Raw genomic sequence first — 24,389 nt, forward strand, 5'->3', positions numbered from 1 at the left:
TAGGTTCCAAGCACTGTCCTCATTGCTTTATTTGTGTTGTCTCATCTAATTTCCGTAGCTGATGCTCTGGTGTCCTGTGCATATCCCTAAACACCCACCAGCCCTTACACACTGTCAGCTTCCTACCCAAATCACATGCATCTCTCTATTTGGGTTTTTTTTCTAAATTCTTTGGCCATAGGAGCATGATAAGCCATGTATAGATCAGACCAGATGTGCTGGAGAGTTACCACCCTTGAGGTCATCTCCCAGCCAATAATAGACAAGACATGATGAACAATATCCTAGCTTACCAGCCTTTCAGGCGGGACAAATCTTGAGCGTGTTCTGTAATGTCTCTTAGAAGTCTCAGCAGGCTTTATGCCCCAGTGTCCTCAGCATATCCTGTCCACTCATGTACTCTACATTGACTTCCTTCCTCCCCCATCTCACTTACTACCTCCCTACTCTCCCAGTTTCTTGAGATCACCCTGCGGATAATCCTTGTTTTGAGATGAGCTTCTGAAGGAAGAAAAAAATAAGACAATCTTCATATACTTTTGATAAACCATTTTTATTCCCATTTTATAGACAAGGAGACTAGGATTCACAGTGCTACGAACTGAGTGTGCTCCCCTCAAATTCACTGTTGAAATCCTAACCCACAATGTGATGGTATTAGGAGGTGGAATATTTAGTGGGTAGTTAAGTCATAAGGGTGGAGTGCACATGAAAGGGATTAGAGTCCTTATAAAAGAGACCCCAAAGAGCTCCCTCACCCTATTGCTCCATGTAGGGACACAGTGAAAAGGCAAATGTCTGTGAACCAAGAAGCAAGACACTGAATCTGCCAGAACTTTGATCCAGCACTCTTCAGCCTCCAGAACCGTGAGCAATAAACTTTTGTTGTTTATAAGCCACTCTGCCTTTGGTATAGTGTTATAGCAGCCTTGGTGGACCAACACACAGAGTAATTAAGTAACTTGCCCAAGATCACACCACTAATAAGTAGGAGAACTAGATTCAGCCTCACATATACCCGATGGTTTTCACTACAACACACTGCCTTATAAAATTAGAGGAGCTATTTTCCGTGGAGATGGCATACAGATGGACACAGACATCTAGAACCTGCAAGTTCTTTCTTACTAAACTGATTTTCCAGTTTTTACATCTTCACGGGGAATTTTCTTGTTTCTTGCTCATTTGTAACAAAGTGAGTTTGGTTGTGGCTTTGTGCATGACGCATACATGGTTGCCCAATTAAGGTGACCACAGTCTTATATTATCACAATATGCTATACATGGCATGCTGGGTGCTTTCTCTGCTCCTGCAGATCTGCTGTCTAATCCCCTTCACTCTACTCTCTGTTGCCCTATAAAACTGACAAAATCCCACACGTGAGCAAGAAGTCATGGAACCCAAAGGTCATAAGTTCCCCTTTTTCCAGTCATACTGTGGTTGTAATTGAAATCAGTTTTTCAAAAGAGTCAAAATTACGTAGTGGGATATGATGAGCAAAAACCTCTTGGATCCTTAATATAAAAACAAAATTCTCTGCTTCATATTGTAATAAAAATGCATTTAAAATGAGTTAAATAAAAATATGTCCAAAGAGAGAGAAGTCTGCATTTTTAGATGCCCCAGAACAGAAGCACATGTTAAAATGTCATATTTTTCAAGTTCTCAAGATAAAAAGCAGGGCTGAATGCTTAAAAGTACAAAATGGGTATTTTTAGCTATGGAAATGCGTAATGGAAAAAAACAGGTATGGGGAAATTGATTAGGTAAGCAGAAAGAGAGCAAATATCCAAGTTAATACAGGCATTTGCATGAGCAGAGCCAGGGAGAGGAAAGAGGAATAAGAAGGTAAAGAAAAAATAAAGTCATTTTCTACAGGCTCCATAGATTTTGCCAAAAGAAAAAAGTGAATTCTCGTTTAATAAAATTTTACCCACATTGAAGGCTCAGATCCACAGCCTTTTCCTCAACTAACTGACATTGCCGTAGTTAACTAATGACTTTGGGATTCACTTTTCCTTGTCTTTCAAAATAATGTCCACCTTCTTAGTTTTAGTTGAGCACTTTGAAGCATGTGTACCTCTCTGGCTTGCCTTCCAGCCCCACTCAAAAGCCTAATCCTGTGGTATAGTCCTTTTGCTTTTTGTCAATTTTATATGGGGGTCATGCAATGCTTGAACTGGTCCATTCCCTCACCACCTGTCATCCCATCCATCTGACTCACAACCAGTGAGCCAAGGCAGGAAGATTGCTTGAGGCCAGAAGTTCAAGACCAGCATAGGCGACATACTGAGAACCCCATCTCTACAAAAATTAAAATTAGCTAAGCATGGCAGTGCACCCTTGTAGTCTCAGCTACTAGGGAGGCTGAAGCAAGAGGATTGCTCGAGCCCAGGATTTTGAGGCTGCAGTGAGCCATCATCGCACCACTTCACTCCAGCCTGGACAACAGACCCTGACTCATTAAAAAAAAGAAAAAGAAAAGAACCAACCAATGACACCTTTTATGGTAAGTCTCCTTATTAGCTGCACGCAACAAGCCCTGTACCATCCCACGTGGAGGTTAATAGAGAGATTATCACATGGGATCTGAATTGCCTGTTTACTGCTCACTCTCTTTCAATAAACTGGATATTTCTTAAGGGCATCAGGCTATATTGTATGTATTTTTGTGTATCCAGAGCTTGACTGAGACACTTAAGGAGGCAGCAGGGATTCATGTTAAACTGAATCAAATTAAATATGTTAAGCATGGTATTTGAATGAATATATTTCTAAAGTCTTCCTTGGCACCACAGTTCTCTAATCCTTTGTCCCAGGGGGTTTCCAGACATCATTTTGAATATTTGTCCTTAGATGTCTCAACATGAGGTGAAGTAAGGCAAGTGGGGGTATCCAAATTGTACCCAATATAACAAAGTCACTAACAGGCCAAGGTCTGTGTTACCTCCACAGCCCAGTAAACCTGGCAAAGCTCAAACAGGATCTCTTGTAATGAATCTAAGTGGATGCTTCACACAATGAGGTTTAATTTTTGTGGATTAGTACTTATTTTATGGTGATGGTAGGCTGAATCACCTGCTTTTCTCAGATGTGGGCCTTTCAGATGGCCCAGGCTGACAGAGGGTCCAGCACTCAGCTCACAGGAAACTGGGTCGCCTATGATACGATGTCACATCTTTTAAGATTTGGCAGTTTGGGAGGGAGCGGGTTGAGCACAGCAATCAGATGGAATTTACTGCTAGTAGATGGCGATTTGTTGCATTTTGCATTCTCCGTTGTACAATGTCTTTGATTGCTAGCACTGCCATTTCAGGTTTGACATCTTTCTATGGGGAACATCTGTGGCATGTAGCATTTTCCTCCAAACTGACAAGAAAGCAGACAAGACACTGCTAATTTTTTTAAGTCACATGATACAGTGACATATACAGTAACAGTTATGCTGTATCTAGGCTTGAATTATTTTTCAACATTATTTGACAGCTACCAATTTCTTATCTGGCTGCTTTCTCTAAGTTGTTGCGGTTTTTTGTTTGTTTGTTTTAAACTTACATCTTTGTGTCAACCTGGACTTCCTGGACTCTGATCTGAGGCTAAAATGATAGTTTTATTTTTCTCATTTCCTCTAGGGACATAGCCTTTTAAATACGGCCCCCAGCCATGCAGAAAAGCCACAAAAGGGTCATGGGGCCCATTCTTCTCCCAGCCCTCCCATTTCTTCTGTACGTTTTCCTTTTGATGTTTACTGGCATAATCTCCATCTCAAAATCTACCATGGTCTTTGTGGTGTTCCAGGCTGTCCCAGATAGAAGGGATGGCTCAGCAAACCGGTCTACACCAACCCTCAGTCATTTCATGCTCGAATTCCTTTCCCTTCCTATCATACACAATGAAATTATCTCTATGTAATTACTCTCAATTAGGAGTAGCATCAAATGAGTGCCTACTGGAAAAATTTCAGGCATCAGTGGCAGTTTTGAGGAATGAAGGATTAAAAACTCTTCCACATACCTCCAAATAAAACTGGTCCTATATTTTCCCACAGTACCTGACGTGACTATAGAACACTGAACTGGCTGTCCAAATATTGGTTCTAGTTAATACATTACAATGCTGTGGGATGACTGACCACTCTGGTCACAGTTTTCTCAAGTATGAAAGAATGGAATGTATATTAAATGGTAAACACGTTGCTTACAGATCCAAAATGCCACATAGTAGTGAATGGAAGTTTCGAGAACCTTTCAAAAAATTTCCCACACTTAGACATAAGATGACAAAACTAATCACAAGGCAACTCACTCTGGAGATTTATTATAATAATGACATTCTATTTGTTTTCCACCAAATGAGACGAAAATACAACAAAAAACAAACAACAAAAATAAACATAGAATACAAGTCTCATTGTGGTCTAACAATTTTTTCCCACCAATTTTTTGGTTGAGATTATTTTAATTGTTACCCAGTTTGTACCAGACATTGTGGATTTTTTGGTAAGATATTCCTAAGAAAAATAGTATCTCCTTGGAAGTTTGGTTTCTAGTGATATTTATTTCAGTTTATAACGTAGGATATGTGTTGGCTTAGACCAGGCACTGCCATCTTTACAGCTATGTAGGATATTGGATTCTGTGTGACAAATTATGATGACAACTCATTACTGACATTCCTCCCATGTGGAAATGGGGTCTGTGTTCTCCTCTCCCTGATCTGGGCAAGCTCTGGGACTCCTTTGAATAATAGAATACAGCAGATGTGACACTAGATGCCCCCCGGCCCAGCCCATAAGAGACTGGCAGCTTCCACTTCCTGTCTCCTGGAACACTCACTCTAAGACTGCTCTTCCCAAGGAAAGCTTACTGTCATGTAAGAAGTAGAAGTGTGACTGCCCTGAGGCCACCATGCCATTAGAAGCCCAAGCCACATAAAGAAGGCTTTGGTGAAACACCATGTGAAAAGGGAAAGAGGTCAAGGGATACTAACACACCAGACATGTGGATGAAGAAGTCATCTGTGATCTGATTCCTCTAGCCCCTGCAGCTCCAGCTGATGTCACATGAACAAGAGAATAAGCATCTAACCAAACTCTTCCTAAACTCACAACTCTCAAAAACATGAGCAAAATAAGATGTTTAACCACTATGTGCGGGGTAGATTGTTATACAGAAATAGATACCTGGAACAAGCCACCAGGACCTCTGAGAAAGATGACAGTTCTCCTTTTTATGCAAAAATTATGAGTGGTTAAGTATAAATCCATGACCTTCTGCTACAGGCAAAAACAGCTGACCAAGAGCCTCTTTTAGTGGGAATCAATGGGACGTTGCTCCTTCATAAAGTCAAATATTTGCCTCTGCTAATGAAGCTGTGGAGGCTCTCTTTTACCAATTGTTTGGAAGAGCTTAATGGAGCTAAAATCCCAGGTGGAGTGTGTTTGGACAGAACTGTGGGTAACGTCCTTTGAATGGTGTTGTAAAAGCATGAATCAGCAGAACACCACTTGAGAACAGAATTTGGGGAGTAGAAATAACTGATAAAGCATCACAGATGGCCGTAAGTAACCTTCTTCTATCCTAGGATGCCCCATGATGCATTCTGTTTTGCAGTGCAGAACCTCATTGCTAGACTTTGTTTTGGAACTAGAGGAATTTGGGCCAGCTTGAGCCTATGCTATAATTATTTTTATAGTTCTTTCTAGGTTGCTTTTTTCTCTCTACTTAATTTGCAGGAGGAAATCTTTCTAGTTGCAAGTTTGGGGGACTTTTAAAATTTATTAGCTGTTTGCTATTGTGAATAATGCTGTAATAAACACACATGTGCATGTGTCTTTATAATAGAATGATTCATATTTTTTTGGTTATGTACCCAGTAATCGGTTGCTGGGTCAAATGGTATTTCTGTTTTTAGATCTTTGAGGAATTGCCACACTGTCTTCCACAAAGGCTGAACTAATTTACACTCCAATCAACATTGTATAAGGGTTCCCTTTTCTCCTCATTCTTGCCAGCATCTGTTATTTTTTGACTTTTTAATCATAGCCATTCTGACTGGTGTTGGATGACAGCTCCTTGCGGGTTTGATTTACATTTCTCTAATGGTCAGTGACATTGAGTGATATTGACCTTTTTTTCATATGATTGTTGGCTGCATGTATGTCTTCTTTTGAAAAGTGTCTGTTCATGTCCTTGGCCCACTTTTTAATCGGGTTGTTTGTTTTTTGCTTGTAAACTTAACTTCCTTATAGATGCTGGATATTAGACTTTTGTTGGATGAGTAATTTGCAAAAATTTTCTCCCATTCTGTAGGTTGTCTGTTTACTTTGTTGATAGCTTCTTTTGATGTACAGAAGCTTTTTGGTTTAATTAGATCCCACTTGTCAATTTTTGCTTTTGTTGCAATTGCTTTTGGTGTCTTCATCATGAAATCTTTGCCCATTCCTACGTCCAGAATGGTAATGCCTAGGTTGTCTTCCAGGGTTTTTATAGTTTGGGATTTTAAATTTAAGCCTTTAACTCATCTTGAGTTAATTTTTGTACATGGTGTAAGGAAGAGATCTAGTTTCAATCTTCTGCATATGGCTAGCCAGTTACCCCAGCACCATTTATTGAATAGAGAATCCATTCCCCCATTACTTGTTTTTGTCAGGCTTGTCAAAAATCAGATAGTTGTAAGTGTGCGGTCTTATTTCTGGGTTTTCTATTCTGTTCCATTGGTCTATGTGTGTCTGTTTTTATACCATGCTGTTTTGGTTACTGTGACACTGTAGCATAGTTTGACGTCAGGTAGCATGACACCTCCAGCTTTTTTTCTTTTTGCTTAGGATTGTCTTCGTTATTCAGGCTCTTTTTTAGTTCCATATGAATATTAAAATAGCTTTTTCAAGTTCTATGAAGAACGTCTGTTAATGATAGTTTAATAGAAATAGCATTGAATCTGTAAATTGCTTTGACCAGTATGGTCATTTTAATAATATTGATTCTTCCTATCCGTGAGCATGGAATGTTTTTCCATACCTGTTATCTCTGATTTCTTTGAGCAGTGGTTTGTAGTTCTCCTTGTAGGGATCTTTCACCTCCCTTATTAGCTGTATTCCCAGGTATTTTATTCTTTTTGTGGCAGGTGTGAATGGGAGTCCCTTTCTGATTTGGCTTTTGGCATGTCTGTTGTTGGTGTATAGTAATGATGGTGATTTTCACAATAGCAAAGACATGGAATTAACATAAATGCCCATCAGTGATAGACAGGATAAAGAAAATGTGGTACATACATACCACAGAATAATATGCGGCCGTAAAAAGAATGAGATGATGTCTTTTGCAGGGACATGAATGGAGCTGAAGGCTGTTATCCTTAGCAAACTAATACAGGAACAGAAAACCATATACTGCATGTTCTCACTTGTAAATGGGAACTAAATGATGAGAACACATGGACTCATAGAGGGGAACAACACACACTGGGGCCTTTTGGAGGGTGGAAATTGGGAGGAGGGAGAGGATCGGGGAAATTAACTGATTGGTACTAGGCTTAATACTTGAGTGATGAAATAATCAATAAACCCTTATGACACAAGTTTACCTATGTAACAAACCTGCACTTGTACCTCTGAACTTAAAAGTTAAAAATATTATTAGCCTTTTTTAATTTGTTTTTTAATAGACCTTTTGATAGAGTTTTAAGTTTGCAGAAAAAAATTGAGAAGCAGAGTTCCCATATACCCCTCAATCTCCACCAATATAGTTTTAATATCTTGCATTAATGTGGTACATGTGTTAAACTGATGAGCCAATATTGATTCATTCCATCCTTTATTTCTGATATTGGTAACTTTTCCTCTTCTTTCTCTTTTTCTTGGTTAGTCTGGCTAGAAGTTTATCAATTTATTGATTTGTTCAAAGGACCAGATTTGGTTTGTTAGTTTTTTCTATTATTTTCCTGCTTTCAATTGCATTGATTTATAATCTATTTTTTTCTTCTGCTTGCTTTAGGCCTAAATTCCTTTTATTTTCTTGTTTCCTATGGTTGAATATTAAGTTATTCTTTTTAGATGTTTTTTATTTTCTACCACATGTATTTAATGCTATCAAATTTCCTCTAAGCATTGCTTCAGGTACATCCCACACATTTTGATAAGTTGTATTTTTATTTTAATTTAAAAATATTTTTAAATGTTTCTTGTGGCATCTTGACTCATGTGTTATATAGATTTGTGTTGTGTAATCTCCAACTATTTGGTGATTTTAATTCTATTGTGGTCTGAGAACATACGTTGTATGTTTTCTACTCTTTTAAATTTTAAGGTGTGTTTTATGACTTAGAATGTTGTCTATGTCTGAGAATGTTCCATGTGAGCTTAAGAGGAATGTGTATTCTACTATTACTGGATGCAGTATTCTACAAATTTCAATTAGAGCACGTTGATTATAGTGCTGCTCAGGTAAACTATATTTTATTGCTGTTTCTGCCTGCTTAATCTTTCAATTACTGACAAGGGGTATTAAATTCTCCAAGCATAATAGTGAAGTTATCCCTCCTTCAGTTATATGAGTTATTGCCTCATGTATTTTGGTGCTCTGTTTTTAGGTACATACATGTTTAGAATTGTTATGTCTTCTTCAAAAATTTATCCATTCATAATTATTCAGTGCTGCTCTTTATCTCTGACAATTCTCCTTGTTCTGAAGTCTGCTTCGCCTGAAATTAATATAGTCACTCCAGTTTTCTTTTGATTAGTATGGTTTCTCTTTCTCCATTGTCCATTTCTTTAATTTTAGCCTATTGCAGTCTTTATATTTAAAGTGAATTTTATGTAAACAACATATACTTGGGTCTTGCATTTTTATCTGACAGTCTCTGTCTTTTAGCTGGTATATTTAGACTACTCATTCCAAGGGATTATTCATATATTTGCTTTAACATCCACCATGTTTGTAGTTGTTGTATGCTTTCCGTGTTTTTAATTAAGTCTCTGTATGGTTCCATTTTATCTCCTCTCTTATTCACTTCTTCAAAGAAAAAAAAACTGTGATTTCCCTAAAGCTTACAATATACATTTTTAGCTAATCTAATTCCACCTTCAAATTACATGCTTCTGCTTTATGAGTACTGCAGGTACATTGTAAAAATACTCCCAATTTCTCCCTCCTATCCCTTGTGATGTTGCTGTCATTTAATTTCTCTTATTCCTATGTTATAATCACCCAGTACATTCTTACTATTATTAAATTGTACAGTTATATTTTGGAATAATAAAAACAAAATATTTTATTTCACTCACTTTCCTTGATTCCTTTTTCCAAGATTCTTCATCTCTCTTTTTTTAAATAGACAACTCTTACTTTGTCACCTAGACTAGAGTGCAGTGGTGTGATCACAGCTCACTGCAGCCTCAACCTCCCAGGCTCAAGTGATCCTCCCACCTCAGCCTCCCAAGTAGCTGGGACTACAGGTGCATGCCACTATGCCCAGCTAATTTTTTAAATTTTTCTTTAGGGATGGAATCTTGCTATGTTGCCAGGCCAGGCTGATCTCAAACTCCTGGTCTCAAGCAATACTCTTGCTTTGGTCTCCCAAATTGCTGGGATTACAGGTGTGAGCCACCACACCTGGCTATATATATCTGTATGTTGCTTAATGATAGTAATATATTCTGGGGAATTCACATTCAGGCAATTTCATTGTTGTGGAGATATCACAGAATGTACTTAAACTTAGGTAGTATAACCTACTATAACCTACTACACACCTAGGGTGCAGGATATAGCCTATTGTTCCTAGACTACAAATCTGCACAGTATGTTACTGTACTGAATGCAGTAGGCAATTACAATGTAATGGCATTTGTGTATCTAAGCATATATAAACATTTAAAAAGTACAGTGAAACTATGGTACAAAAACTATCATTGGACCCAGCAATCCCATTACTTGGTATATACCCAAAGGAATAGAAATCATTCTCCCAAAATGGCACCAGCATATATACGTTCATTGCAGCACTATTCCCAAAGCAAAGACATGGAATCAACCTAGATGTCCATCAGTGGTCATCTGGATAAAGAAAATATGGTACGTATACATCACGGAATACTACACAGCTACAAAAAATATGAAATCATATCCTTTGCAGCAACATGGATGCAACTGGAGGCCATTATCCTAAGTGATTTAACACAGGAACAGAAAATTAAATACTACGTGTTCTGACTTATAAGTGGAAGCTGCATTGAGTACATATGAACACAAAGATGGGGACAATAGACACTAGGGTCTACTTGAGGTTGGAGGGTGGGAGGGAGAGTGAGGGTCAAAGAGCTACCTATCGGGTACTATGCTCACCACCTGGGTGATGAAATCATTTGTATACCAAAACCCAGTGACACACAATTTACCCCTCTAACAAACCTGCACATGTACCTCCCGAACCTAAAAGTTGAAAAGAAAATACAGTATAAAAGATTAAAAAATGCTACACCTCCATACATGGACACTTACCATGAATGGAGCTTGCAGGACTGGAAGTTGCTCTGAGTGAGTCAGTGAGTGAGTTGTGCATGACTGTGAAGGCCTAGGATATTACTGTAGAGTACTGTACACTTTATAAACACTGTACACTTAGGCTACACTACATTTATGAAAAAGTTATTTTTTCTTCAATAATAAACTAAATCTTAGCTTACTGTAACTTTTTAACTTAATATACTTTTAATTTTTTTTTTTTTACTTTTTGGCTGTTCATATAATATTAACATAACTTAAAACATGAACACATTATATAGCTGTTCAAAAATATTTTCTTTCTTTTTATCCTTATTCTATAACCTTTCCTCTATTTTTAAAATTTTTAATTTTTTGCCTTTCAGGCTTTATTGTTAAAAATTAAAACACAAGCACACACATTATCCTAGGCCTACACAGGGTCAATATCATCAATATCATCAATATCACTGTCGTCCACCTCTTGTCCCACTGGAAGGTTTTTAGGGGCAGTAACAGGCGTGGAGCTGTCATCTCTTATGATAACAATGACTTCCTCTGGATACTGCCTGAAGGACTTGCTTGAGGCTCTTTTAAGTTAACTTTTTAAAAAATAAGTAGATGGACTAAGCTCTAAAATAAAAATAAAAGGTATAGTGCAATAAATATATAAACCAGTAACATAGTCATTTATTATTACTATTAAGTATTATGTACTGGTGGCCAGGCACGGTGGCTCACACCTGTAATCCCAGCACTTTGGGAGGCCGAGGTGGGTAGATCACGAGGTCAAGAGATCAAGACCATCCCAGACAATATGGTGAAACACGATCTCTACTAAAAATACAAAAATTAGCTGGGCATGGTGGTGCACATCTGTAGTCCCAGCTACTCGGGAAGCTGAGGCAGGAGAATCACTTGAACCCGGCAGGTGGAGGTTGCAGTGAGCCAAGATCGTGCCACTGCACTCCAGCCTGGCAATAGAGCAAGACTCCATCTCAAAAAAAAAAAAAAAAAGTATTATGTACTCTACGTAATTGTACATGATAGACCTTAGTACAACTGGCAACACAGTAGGCTTCTTTACACTAGCTTCACTACAAACACATGAGAAATGCATTGTGCTACAACATTAAGATGGCTATGACTTCACTAGGTAATAGGAATTTTTCAATTCCATTATAAGCTTCCGGAACCACCACTGTATACGCAGTCTGTCCTTGACTGATATATCTATATGCAATACATGCCTGTAGATTCAAGATTCTGACCTATGTTATTTCCTTCTCCCTTAAGAACTTATTTTAACATTTATTGAAGCACAGGTCTGCTGGGGATAAATTCCATCAATATTTGTTTGTCTGAGAAAGTTGTATTTGCTTCTTCACTTTTAAAGGATATTTTCATTGGATATAGAATGCTGGATTATCTTTTTGCTTGTTTGTTTTTATTTGTTTTTTGTTTTTAGAGATGGAGTCTTGCTATGTGGGCCAGGCTGGTCTTGAACTCCTGAGCTCAAGTGATCCTCCTACCTAGACCTCCCAAAGTGCTGGGATTACAGGTGTGAGCCACCACACCTGGCATGCTTTGTTTTTTTAATTAACAATAATTTAAATATTGCATGCCACTCTCTTCTTGCTTGCATGACTTCTGATGATAAATGTGATGTAATTCTTATCTTTACTCTTCTATTGATACGGTGGCATTTTTCTCTGGCTTCTTTTAAGATTTTTCTTCTTTGTCTTTGATTTTTCTGCAGCTTAAATATGATGCACCTAAATGCAGAGCTTTGGTTTTGGGGTTTTGTTTTTACTTATTCTGCCTAATGATCTCTGAGCTTCTTGGATTGATGTATGCCATTAACTTTGGAAAGTTCTCAGATATTATTACTTTAAATATTTCTTCTGTTCTATTGTCTCTCTATTCTTCTAGTATTCCAATTACACATATATTACATCTTGTGAAATTGCCCTATAGTTCTTGGACGTTCTGTTTTTATTATTCTTTTTTTCTCTTTGCAGTTCAGTTTGGAAGGTTTGTATTGACCTGTCTTAAAGTCCACTGATTCTTTCCTCAACCTTGTTATGTTTATTCATGAGCCCGTCAAAGGCATTCTTCAGTTATGTTACAGTGTTTTTATTTCTAGCATTTCTTTTCAGTTCTTGCTTAGAATTTCCATCTTTCTGCTTTTACCATCAATCTGTTCTTGTATCTAATCTTGTCTACTTTTTCCATAAGAGCCCTTTACATATTAATCATAGTAATTTTAAATTCCCTATCTGATAATTCCAAAATCTATGTCACATCTGAGTCTGGTTTTGATGCTTGCTTTGTTTTTTCAAACAATGTTTTTCTTTCTCTTTGGTATGCCTTGTAATTTTTTGTTGAGTGATGGACATATCATATCAGGTAACAGGAACTGAGGTAAGCAGTCCTGTAGTGTGAAAATTTGTTACTCTGATCAGGAGTTGGGTTTTGTTTAATGTTCTCCTTAGCTCCAGGGACAGAAGCTTTAAATTCCTTAGTTTCTCATGATTTCTCTTTCTCTCTCCTTGCCAGAGCCACAAGGGGATCTTTCTCAGTTCTTCGCCATGAGAACCTGGTGGATTTCCTCTAGGTCAAGTTCACAAAAGTGAAAGGGTCCCCTTAAGACCCGGGAATTTCTCCTTCTCATGCTAGTCTTATACTCAGCCTCCAGATATTTGTCAGTTTTGCCATTTAAGTGTTTTGTAACATGTAACCAGTTTACAGTTTTCAACTTCTGCTCTAGGTAAGCAGATCTCATCTGCGACTCAGTCTCAGCATTCACCTTTCACTGCAGACTTTTGGGTGGTGAATTTGCCCTGAAAAGTCAGTTTGCAGTGAAACTCTTGTGAATATACAAATCTACAGTGTCAACCAATACAATGAACTTAACCAAGAAACTGTTCTAACAATTTTTTTTGTGTTCATTAAAGCAGATATTATTCAGGCACTATTTTAGAAATTTAGTAGGAAAATCATAATTCCTATAAAAACATATGAGTGTATATCCAATTTAAATCTAAATGTACTCAGAGAGAACATTCTTTAAAGAGAAGTTTTATTACTCACCAAAGCCTGAATACAGTTTCCCTTGAGAAAAACCATGGGAATCCTACAAACTAAATGACTTCCAAAGGGCTTACCTGATTATTTCTTTCTTTCCTTTTTTTTTTTTTTTTTTTTTTTTTTGAGACAAAGTCTCACTCTGTTGCCCTGGCTGGAGTTCAGTGGCATAATCTTGGCTCACTGCAACCTCCGCCTCCCAGGTTCAAGCAATTTTCCTGCCTCAGCCTCCTGAGTAGCTGGGATTACACGTGTGCACCACCACGCCCAGCTAATTTTTGTATTTTTAGAAGAGACGGGGTTTCACCATGCTGATCAGGCTGGTCTCGAACTCTTGACCTCATGATCTGCTCACCTCACCCTCCCAAAGTGCTAGTATTACAGGCGTGAGCCACTGCACCCGCCTTACCTGATTATTTCTAAGGCTGAATTATAAAAGAAAAAATAATGCCCTTTTACATATGAAAGGTGCCCCCCTTTAATAAACTAGCTTTAAGTCTATTGTGCCTTTAATTGCCATGTCACTGAATAATAATAACAAAAATGATAACATAGAACAAAAAATGGTGAACAGTAGGTTTTTCCATTTCAGAAAATTTTCTTTTTCTTTGAATCTACTAATGAGTAGGAACTTTGAAATTATTCTGTATATGCACATGAAATGAACCCTGGAAATGTTGTCTATGAGAGAACCATGAACATCTTGTCGACTCCCAAGACTTCAAGGAAGGAATGAGGAATTGAAATTGCTGTTTATTTTCTATTCTGTATATTGGCTTTGAGCCACTGACAATTGAGAAGGTTACATGGATATATAACTTTTTAAAAAAAATCTCTGCCTCATCAGAAATAGAACCCAAAAAAGCAGAAGGTAGTCTGTGGGAAATAGACTTTGGGAAGGACACAACAGGAAGATGAAGCATGAATGCAGCCCACATGCACTCACCTGGGTTTCTCCTCTGCGGGCACTCTTTCTTCGCATTCGTTTATCACAAGCCTTCTGCTTTCTCTGGTTGGACTCTGGGACGTGTGGCTTTATCAAGTAAAATGATTTTTGGAATTCAACTATTTTGGAACTAGAAAAGACCTCAGAGATTTGGGAGAAAAAAAAATCCCTTACTCATTTCTCTAAAGAGAAGCTGAAGCTCTGTAGGAGATAAATGACCTGCCCAAGATCACACAGCCAGAGCAGATGCAGGCTAACACCCACTCTCTTTGCTGTCATCTTCTTTAGGAAGAGCAAACCAGCAGTCAGATCAGAACTGTACGACATCTATGTAGACATGCCTGATCCTCTAGATTGATTTTATTGGCAAAGAGCAAGGTTTGAGGGAAGCTTGAATCACTTTTTGTTTCAGCGTATTCTCTTCAGTTAAGCTGTCCTTTCAGTCATGTGTTGTTTCTCTTTTGGGCCTTTAATTGCCATTGCACGACACATAAAAATAACCCAAGTTCTTAACATGCGTATCTGCAGCAAGAACACTTGATTATCTCTCTTCATCAGTCCTACCTGCAAAGGCCGCAGGCCTGCACTGTGCAAGGACTTTTTCTCCCTGGGGCTTTTCTTCTTTGTGTGTGGAGTTAGCGTTTCCCTTGGTGATGGGCCAGATGTAAACATTCTGCTTATGTAACAAGGCCCCTTTCCTTTGCAGACATGATGAGCTCTTAGGCTCTATGGCGAGACAGTGACCACACTAATCGTCCCTTGGCTGGGATGACAGTCAGGCAGTCTCTCTATTAAGATGCTCCCAGCTCCCAGGTGATCCTGTCCCAGGACCCCAGTTCAGGAGCTGGCTTTCCCTGTTTATTACATTTGGAATCTTTCTCCTTATGGGTTTGGATGCGTCCAGCTTTTATCCTAGGAATGTTTCCTCTCTGCAGTCAGTCCTTTCTCCAACTCAGTCAGTATTTGCTTTCTGCATCACCATTCTTCCCTCGCTTGGCATTTACCTCATTTTTACCTTTCTTGCTCACTTTCACTTCCTTTTAATTCTCTCACTGTTAAATTCTTTTTTAAACTTCATAATCAAAATTACCATTGATTACTATTTCTCCTAGGGTCCCTTCTGCTGGCCCCTGACTGAATCCTCCTTGCTTCCTATTAACAATGCCTCTGCGTATTTCAGTGTCATCTGATAGCACAGAATTACAAGCTCTTTGACACTCAAGTCTTTTTTTTTTTTTAAAGAAGACTGCTGAATGAATGCTTATTGCTAGACATAGAATCTTCCTGAAAAATACCAGGAAAATAAGATGAGGATGTCACTTAGCAATAAATGTCCCCTAAATTATGAACTTCAAAGAAATATTGCTCACTCTGACGATGGTTAAGCGATGCATCTGGAATCAAAGACTTAAGAATTTCTCCGCCTCTGACATCAATAAGAAAAGGCTCAGGCTTCACACCTGTTGTTCCCTCTACATGGAAGGCTCTTCCTTTCACTCACGGCCTCACTATTTCCTGCTCAGACTTCAAGCCATGAATGAATATCACTTCTTCAGGGAGCTACACCCTGACCCTCCAGTCTAAATTATATTCTTTGACTTGAGCCTCACATCTGTAGCCCAAACTTCTCATCTGAATTTCCTGCTCTGATATCCAGCTGTCTGTTTGATGTCTCCGTCAGGTGTCACAGGCATCTTAAACTTAGCAAGTACAAACTGAATCCTTCATTTTTCTCCCTCATGCCTGTTTATACCCTGGTGTTCCCTATTTCAGTAAATGTTCTAGGTAAATGTTCACTATTTACCTAGTTACTCAAACCAGAAACCTTGGAGTCTGTCTTAGTTTGGTTTTCTTAGACGCAGAGGCTCAGAAGGGGACTTCTGTCCAATTAATGCATTGCAAGGGAGCGCTCAGGAAACACCAGGCTATGCAGGAAGCCAGACAAGGTAGAAGCGGGAACACAGCAAATACAGGGCTGCAGCTGGAATCTAGTATCAGCCTGATGCCATGGGCATCTGTGGAGCATGAGCAACCCAAGAGTTGGCTTACTTTGAGACAAGGAAACGGGACTTTGTTACTCCAGTCTCAGTGAGTTATTAGTTACAAGATTCCCGCTCCCACCACTTTTCTAGATGAGTATGCTCCATTGTCTGAGGTCAATTCTCCAGAGAAGGAGGACGCTGAGTTCCATTAGTAAGCAACACTCACACCCACTGGGGATAGAGGCACCAGTGTGGTGAAGGGGCCTGTATGGAGTCCTGACAGAGCTGACTGTACCATCCTGAACTCCGTTCTCTCTCTCACTGAATCACCCTCCACCCCACCAACATCACCTTAGTCCAGACCAGCTTCTCCACCTTGACTACTGTGCATTCTCTTCTCAATAGTTGTACTCTTCCCCCCTCCCACAAGAAGTAGGAAATAAAAGAACTAAGGTTGCTTTCTGAGATACAAGCTATACGACCAATCAGAAAAGAAAAGTGGAAAGTCGTACTTGTAGGAGCAGAATGGCTTCCCTCAGCAAACCCAGACTGATAAGGTTGAGTGGACCAGCACATCTGAAGACAGATCATTCCAAAGGAGCAGTTGTTCCTACAACTAGAAGCTACACAAAGGGGAATAAGGGAGGGGTGCACTGAGAGAGACCCCAGAAGTGTCAGTCGATGGATATCAAGAATTCACATCAGATTGACAAGACAGAAATTCAAACCTCATTTTGACCTGCTGCTATTCAAGTCATCGACTCAACTCTCTCACTCTTTTGTTCCGATTCTGTGCTCACCAAGTATCTGGAAAGCATAGAGAATTTGAGTAGTTCTATGTCAATGACATTTTTTTTCTCATTGCAAATAATAAATGGGCATTCCAGCCTTATACATCAGTATCGTGATTCAAAAAGCCAGCCAGTGGTGAGTTTCACAGCCTGCATGTCTGAGAGCCAAGACCCTGGACCATGACACATTTACGTACACAAGATTACATTTTCAAAAAAAATGGCCACAGCAAGATCTCTGGTTCCACATGGTCTTCCAGAACTTTCCCATTCCTCCATCAAGAAATGGGAGTTCATTTCCTCTCCTCTTGAATCTGTGTGGGCTTTCATGACTGCTTTCATGAATAGAGTACAGTACAGGACAAGTGATTCTGTCTAAATAAAGGCTAGAAAGCAATATGGCTTCCATTTGGCCCTCACTGTTTTGGGATGTTTACCTTTTGAATCTGTCACCATGTTACAAGAAAGTACAGGACAAGGATATGAGTAGGTGTCCTGGAAGAGAGCCCCAACTAAAATCCTAGCCACCAGCTAGCATCAACTGCCAATCGTGTGAGTGAAAGAGTCTTCAGATGATTATAGCCCCAAGCCTGTAGCTACCCAGTTGATGGGGAGTGTAGAACAGATGTCCTCACCTAGCCATAGCCAAATTGCAGATTCACGAGAAAAATAAATGCTGTTGTTGATTTAAGCCACTAAGTTTTGGGGTGGTTTTCATGTGACAATAGGTAACCAGACAGAAAGCAGCCTGTCTAATATTAGCAGATGAGCCTAACATTGCCATTCAACTACATGAACCTTTTTATTTTCTTTATGCTCCTAGTTACTGTGGTTCTTGGTTTCCACTCTCTGACACGGGAATATTCATACCTGCTCAGGACCAGTCTTACATGCTGGTTGACTCTACTCATTCCTGTGGCTCCTGTGCCCATATATGTAAACTGGCACCATCTACAGCCTTGCCTGGGTTCTTCTCTCATGCTCCATTTTATTACTTTATGCATATTCCTGAGTACAACTTTTCTATTATCCTCATCCCCTTGATTATTTCACTCAGTCACATAGATTTAATACCATTTTTATACTGTAGACTGTAACATTTTTATCTCCAGCCTGAATCTCACCCTGAACCCCAAACCATACTCCTTACTGGATCTCTACATGTAGATGAATAATGAACATCTCAAACTTAGTGTCCACAACTGACCTCTTGATCTCCTACTACCCCAAAAATGTTTCTCTCAATCTTTCTCATCTCAGTAAATGGCAAGTCCATATTTCCAGATTGAAAATCCTAGGCTCATATTCTCTACCTCTAAGCTACCAGAAAGTCTTCCATAGCATTATCTTTAAAATATATTCAGAATTTGACCACTTCTTATCACCTTCTTGGTCACCATCCTGACCCAAGCTACTGTCATCCTCCACCTAGATTATTGACATTGCCTCTCAAGTGGTCTCCTTGCCTTCATCTTTGTCCCCCACGCTGCCATCTATTTCTGTCACAGTGGTCTGATCACATTTCTTCAACCAAATCCTACCTCACTAAGGATTAATGCTAAAGGTCTTTTAATGGCAAACGAGTTATTACATGATCTAGCTCCCTATTTTCCCTCTGACCTTATCTCTTAACTCTTTCTAGATGACTGTGCTGAAACCACACTGACCTCCTTACTGCTCTTCAAACATGTTCTGCCGCTTTCCACCTGAGAACTTCTGCATTTGCTGTTTTCTCTACTGGAAATGCTTTCTGCCCATGTATCCACATGGATCAAACCAGGAATGCTGTCTCCCCACTTATCCACATGGATCAAATCTTCTCCTCAAGGCTTTGCTCAATATCACCTTCAGGGCTTTGCTCAATATCACCTTCTTAATGAGGCCTTTCCAACCACCCTTCCTGAAATTGCACTTGCAGCCCAGTCTATCCCTGCCCCACTCCCACTTTACTTTTCTCCAGAGTCCCAACCACCATCTGACAGTCTGTATGTCATATTTGTTTGTTTATTACCTGACTCCACGTGCTACTATGTAAGTTCCACGAGGAAGGGAATTTTATCTATTTTGTCCACTATTGTGTCTCCATGGCCTAGAACAGTGTCTGGTACATAGCATACGCTCAATAAATATTTGTTGAATGAATTAACAGTTGCCCAATACTGATGACTTCCAGATTTCCAGCTACAGCCAAAAACACTTTTACATTTTAGACCTACATATCCAACCACCTAACAAACATCTCAAATTTGAAATTACAAAGACACTTTAAATATTACAAGATCAAAACTGAACTTGTCATCTCTGCTTTACCTGCTTCTATCACTGTATTCACTCTGTGAGTGAATGACGTCACCCTCCGCCAAGTTTCTCAAGCCAGAAACCTTGGAGTGCATGCCAACAACCACACTGTCTCCACTCCCCTCATCCAACTGGGTGCTAAGGTCATGTCTTTTGAACCATCTTCTGTCACTGTTCTGCTTTAATCATTTCTCACCCAAATAATTACAGAGCCTTCCTCCAAAGCACACTCTTGGTCCACAGGATTGCCCCTTCTGCTACCCTTCCAAATATCTCCACAGTGATATACCTTGAAGGCAATATAATCAAACCATCTCCCTCTTCAGAAGTCATCACTGGTTCCTCCATCTCCTAGACATTTAAGCCCACAATTATTAGCATGGGGCTTTGGGGAACATCTGTCCCCTTCCCTTTTCAGTACTCCCACCTGGCTGTACTCTTTTAGGTTCCCCCAAGATCATCCCTCCCTCCCAGGCTGCCTTTATTTCTGCATTCTCCCCATCTGTCTAAAAAAGCGTAGATCAAATGTCACATCTTTAAGAACGTTAACTCTCCAACCTTGGAATATCAATGACTCTTTATCTGTACCTTCCTTTAGGTACTCGCTGTCATGGCCATTCCTGTGTTCCTTGGGTCAGGGAGACAGATCCTCCACCTTCTCTCAGAGTGCCCTGACCCCAGCCAATGCTGTGACCTTGAATAAATGGTGGCTCAGTGAGAACCTATGAAATGAATGAATGACCTCCACAGTCCCAGGCATTGAATTCCATGCAGCTACTTTGAGTCATCAAATCTATCTTGCCAGTCCCAGTTGGTATCTCATTCTGTTCCCTCTCTCCATTCATTTGAAAAGTATTAGCATTACACTATGCAGTTTGCATCCAAAGATGCACAGGAGGTTCAGACAATATAAGAAACCAATTGCATCTGAATCCTCACAACAAAATATTCATCCATTTAGAGTCAAGTTGGAAGGTCAAGTCTCTCTCTCACACACATATACATATATGTATACAAATTAGATAATAATATAGGTATGTATATATATGTATTACATGAGCCAATTGAGTTTATGTAATTATGAATGAATGCAGGCAAATCCCAAGATCTGCAGTATGAGCTGAAAAGCTGGAGACCCTAGAGTCAAAGGTTTAGTTCCAGTCTGAAGGCCAGCAAGCTCAGGAGGAGCTGAGGTTTCTGTTCAAGTCCAGAAACAGGAAAATTTCTCTTACTTGGGAGAGGATCTGCCTTTTGTTCTATTTAGGCTTTCAACTGATTGGATGAGACCCACCCACATGAGGGAGGACAGTCTGCTTTCCTCAATCTACTGGTTTAAATGTGAGTAATACCCAAAAACATCCTCACAGAAATGCCTGGAACAATGTTTACCAAATATCTGGGTACCATGGCTCAGCCAAGTGGACACAAACTATCACAGAGGGCAAGTGTAGTACACTCCTTGGATCCCTTTTTACTGGTTTTGTGAGCCCTTCCCTTGGCTTCCGAGTGTTTGGGTTCCAATGGCTTGCATTTGTGCCTCTCTTCAAGGAACTCCCTGGGACTACTGTCACCACACTGCACATACGGAGCAGAGAGGCAGCAAACACAGAAAGCAGGCGGTCCCATGGAAATTATCTTCCCCACGGTAGTCCTGGCTGATGACTGACTAACTGATGGTGCAGGAATATGGAAGCCCAGGGCCCTTATTTCCAGTTGGGACTGTATTCATTCTCTTACTGTGTCCTTCTGGGATTTTAAAAATATATACACAACATTGCACATGAATTCTTATATCGGGCTCTGTTTCTTATGGAAACTGGCCTAAGTAAGCAGCCTTTCTCATAGTACCTTGTTGGCTTTGATAAGCGTTGTTTTTTTTCTTCCTGAAGTCAATCCCTACTCAGAGTTTCAGGAGACCATCTAACATTTCCTAAAGCTTTTGTATCATCAAGTGGTCTATTAAAAGCCTCCTTTCTGTTTGGTATCACTAAAAAGCAACCTTCTGAGTTAGGAAAGTGTGAGTTCTGGAGTCACACCTAGTTCTGGTCTCCTATGGGCACACAAAAAAGAGTCGACCTTGCTGCAATGTCCTGTGGGGAGGATATTGCATTTCCTTCAAACCTCCCAGAATGAGAATTTGGAGCAGCCTGCCATTTGCTGAACTGCATGCTTTACTGTAAAATGAGAGCGCAGGAAGAAGCCGGATCTAATAATAATAAGATCCATTTAGCATTTAATCTACACACATGCTGATTTATATTATAATTGCAGGTTGCTGGAGAGGTATGTCTCCCTTCCCAGAGCCCCCAGTGACTGCAAAATGTAATTACCAAAATGGCGCAGGTCTGCTTATCATGTGGAAGCCTCACGTTTCTTGAAATAACTTAACCCTGGGTGTCACTGAGCTTTCCCTGAAGAGAACTGGGAGCAGGAAATCCACTTCAATGAGTTAGATATTCCTTTTTCTTCTTATAATATATGAACTTATTTTAATTACCTTTCCGCTTTTTTCAGTACAAGTAGGTAACCAGGAGAATGGGAAATATAGTCCTTTAAAAAACCTGATGATAAACACTGTCAAAGAAAGGCCTTTAGAAAATGGCTGCAGGATGTTCTCTTTTGTTTGTTTGTTTTGTTTTGTTTTGTTTTGTTTTGTTTTGTTTTGTTTTTGAGACGGAGTCTCACTCTGTTGCCCAGGCTAGAGTGCAGTGGTGTGATCCCAGCTCACTGCAACCTCCACCTCCTGGGTTCAAGCCATTCTCCTGCCTCAGCCTCCTGAGTAGCTGGAATTACAGGTGTACACCACCACGCCTGGCTAATTTTTGTATTTTTAGTAGAGATGGGGTTTTACCATGTTGGTTAGGCTGGTCTTGAACTCTCGGCCTCTGGTGATCCACCCGCCTAAGCCTCCCAAAGTGCTGGGATTACAGGTGTGAGCCACCGCACCCGGACAGTATGTTCTTGAAATCAAGGCATTTCAGGGAATTTTCTGCTACTCGAGGATTCTGGCCATCGAGCTATGGAACGTTGAGCATGCGTGCACACACTCACATGCACTCACATGTACACACACATTCATAGAGTCATCGCTTTTTTAAAGTCTAATGCCTGGAGTGGCCTGGAATGAATGCTGACATACTGTGAGAAATAAAGAATGAGAGTAGACCCACGAGTAACCAAATGAGCATTTCACCAGTCAGAGTGAGTGACCAAAGGATAGCTAAGACCATTGCATTCCACTTTCCCCTCTGGCCAAGTTTGCTTCCCAATCTAAGTTTGGCTTCCTGGTCTTTCCTGACCTCGACTATCGAACCAAGGCTTCACAAGAGATAAGACACCTTTCTGTGAAATAAAGTAGATGTTCACCAGGTAGATGCAGGGAGAGGGATTTCCAGTCAAAGCAGCAGCAATGAAGTCACTGGACTAGGAATGGAGCCACATGTTGGGGGTTATAATTAGTTCATTACTCAAAAAAAAAAAAAAAAAAAAAGGATGGGCAGATAGGCCAAGTTCACCTCAAGGGGAAATTCATATGTTAGGTAGAAGTATGAAATTAAATAGCTATCAAAGGCTTCAATCAGGGAAGCGATACGATTCCATGATGTTGACAGAAGCTCATTTGGGCAGCATTGTGGACAATGACTCAATGGATCAGTAACGGAGGCAAAAACACTAGACAGAGCTGTTGTGATAAGAATGTCCAGGTCAGAGGGTAAGAGCCAGAATACAGTATAGGAGGAGGGGGGGGGTCACAGTCCCATTGGTTGGTAGAACAGGCAGGAAGAAAGGGTTTTCAGTGGGCTTGTCTTTGTAAGTACACGTGGTGCTGTGGCAGGCGCCTACAAAGCCGGTCTCCTGGGACCTGTCCTCATCTCTGAAATGAAAGCCAAGTATGTTATGGGTGCTCACTAATTACTTGCTAACTCATTTGATCTGACATTCATCCCTCATCTCAACCATTCTTCAGGAGATGCCCTTACAATCAGTAAAATGATGAAACAGCAAATAATGTAACTTCAGTGAGTCTCCTAAATTTTTTTGAATCTCCATTTCTAGACTTATAAAAGAAGGTTAAGCAAGAATCCTTACTGATCGCTTTCAGCTCAAGTACTCCGAGTCAGTCAGTTCTCAGGAGAGTGAGCCGGCACCTGCCTTCTGGGGAATGTTGTTGGAATTCTTGGGAGACGGTCAGGCTGGGGGCGCATCTCCCCATAGCTCCCCTCCAAACCCAGGGCTAACCAAGAGACAGCTACACTCATTGATTGTATTTGTATTATTCACAGGCACTGAAACAGTCATTGTTTCAGGCAATTCTCTTTAGTGGAGGAAATAAAATGAGCTGTATTGGTGGGAAGGTGGGGCTGTGTTTCCAAGGTAAGCTTGCTGGTAGTATAAAATTGTGTTTTTATTTAAAGTGAATTTCCATTTGGCTGAATTTATGCTGCCTTTGCTGCCTACTCAGTGCTTTGAATACAACCTGCTTCTCTTCGCTTTGTTTTCCCCAAGCCCTGAGAGGGGATCCCTAGATTGCTGATTAAAAGCTATTCAGCAACAGCCTGCAAGTGCTACACTGATAACATTCTCTTTACTGATTCATCAGGGCTGCCCTGGTGCAGGTGGGAGACTGTGGCTGAGTCTCTCCAGACAAGTGTTGTAAGCTCTGGCTTGAGCCTTCAGAATCTTGTGGGTAAAGAACCTTAAGGGAGGACAGAAAGTTTCCCAGGGCAGTCTTGTCCCAGACTTCACCCTTGCTTGAATCACCTTCCCATTTTGTACTTGGCTCACCAGAACACTGCTTTCCCT

Source organism: Macaca nemestrina, chromosome 15, assembly GCF_043159975.1.
Source record: "Macaca nemestrina isolate mMacNem1 chromosome 15, mMacNem.hap1, whole genome shotgun sequence".
Taxonomy (NCBI): Eukaryota; Metazoa; Chordata; class Mammalia; order Primates; family Cercopithecidae; genus Macaca; species Macaca nemestrina.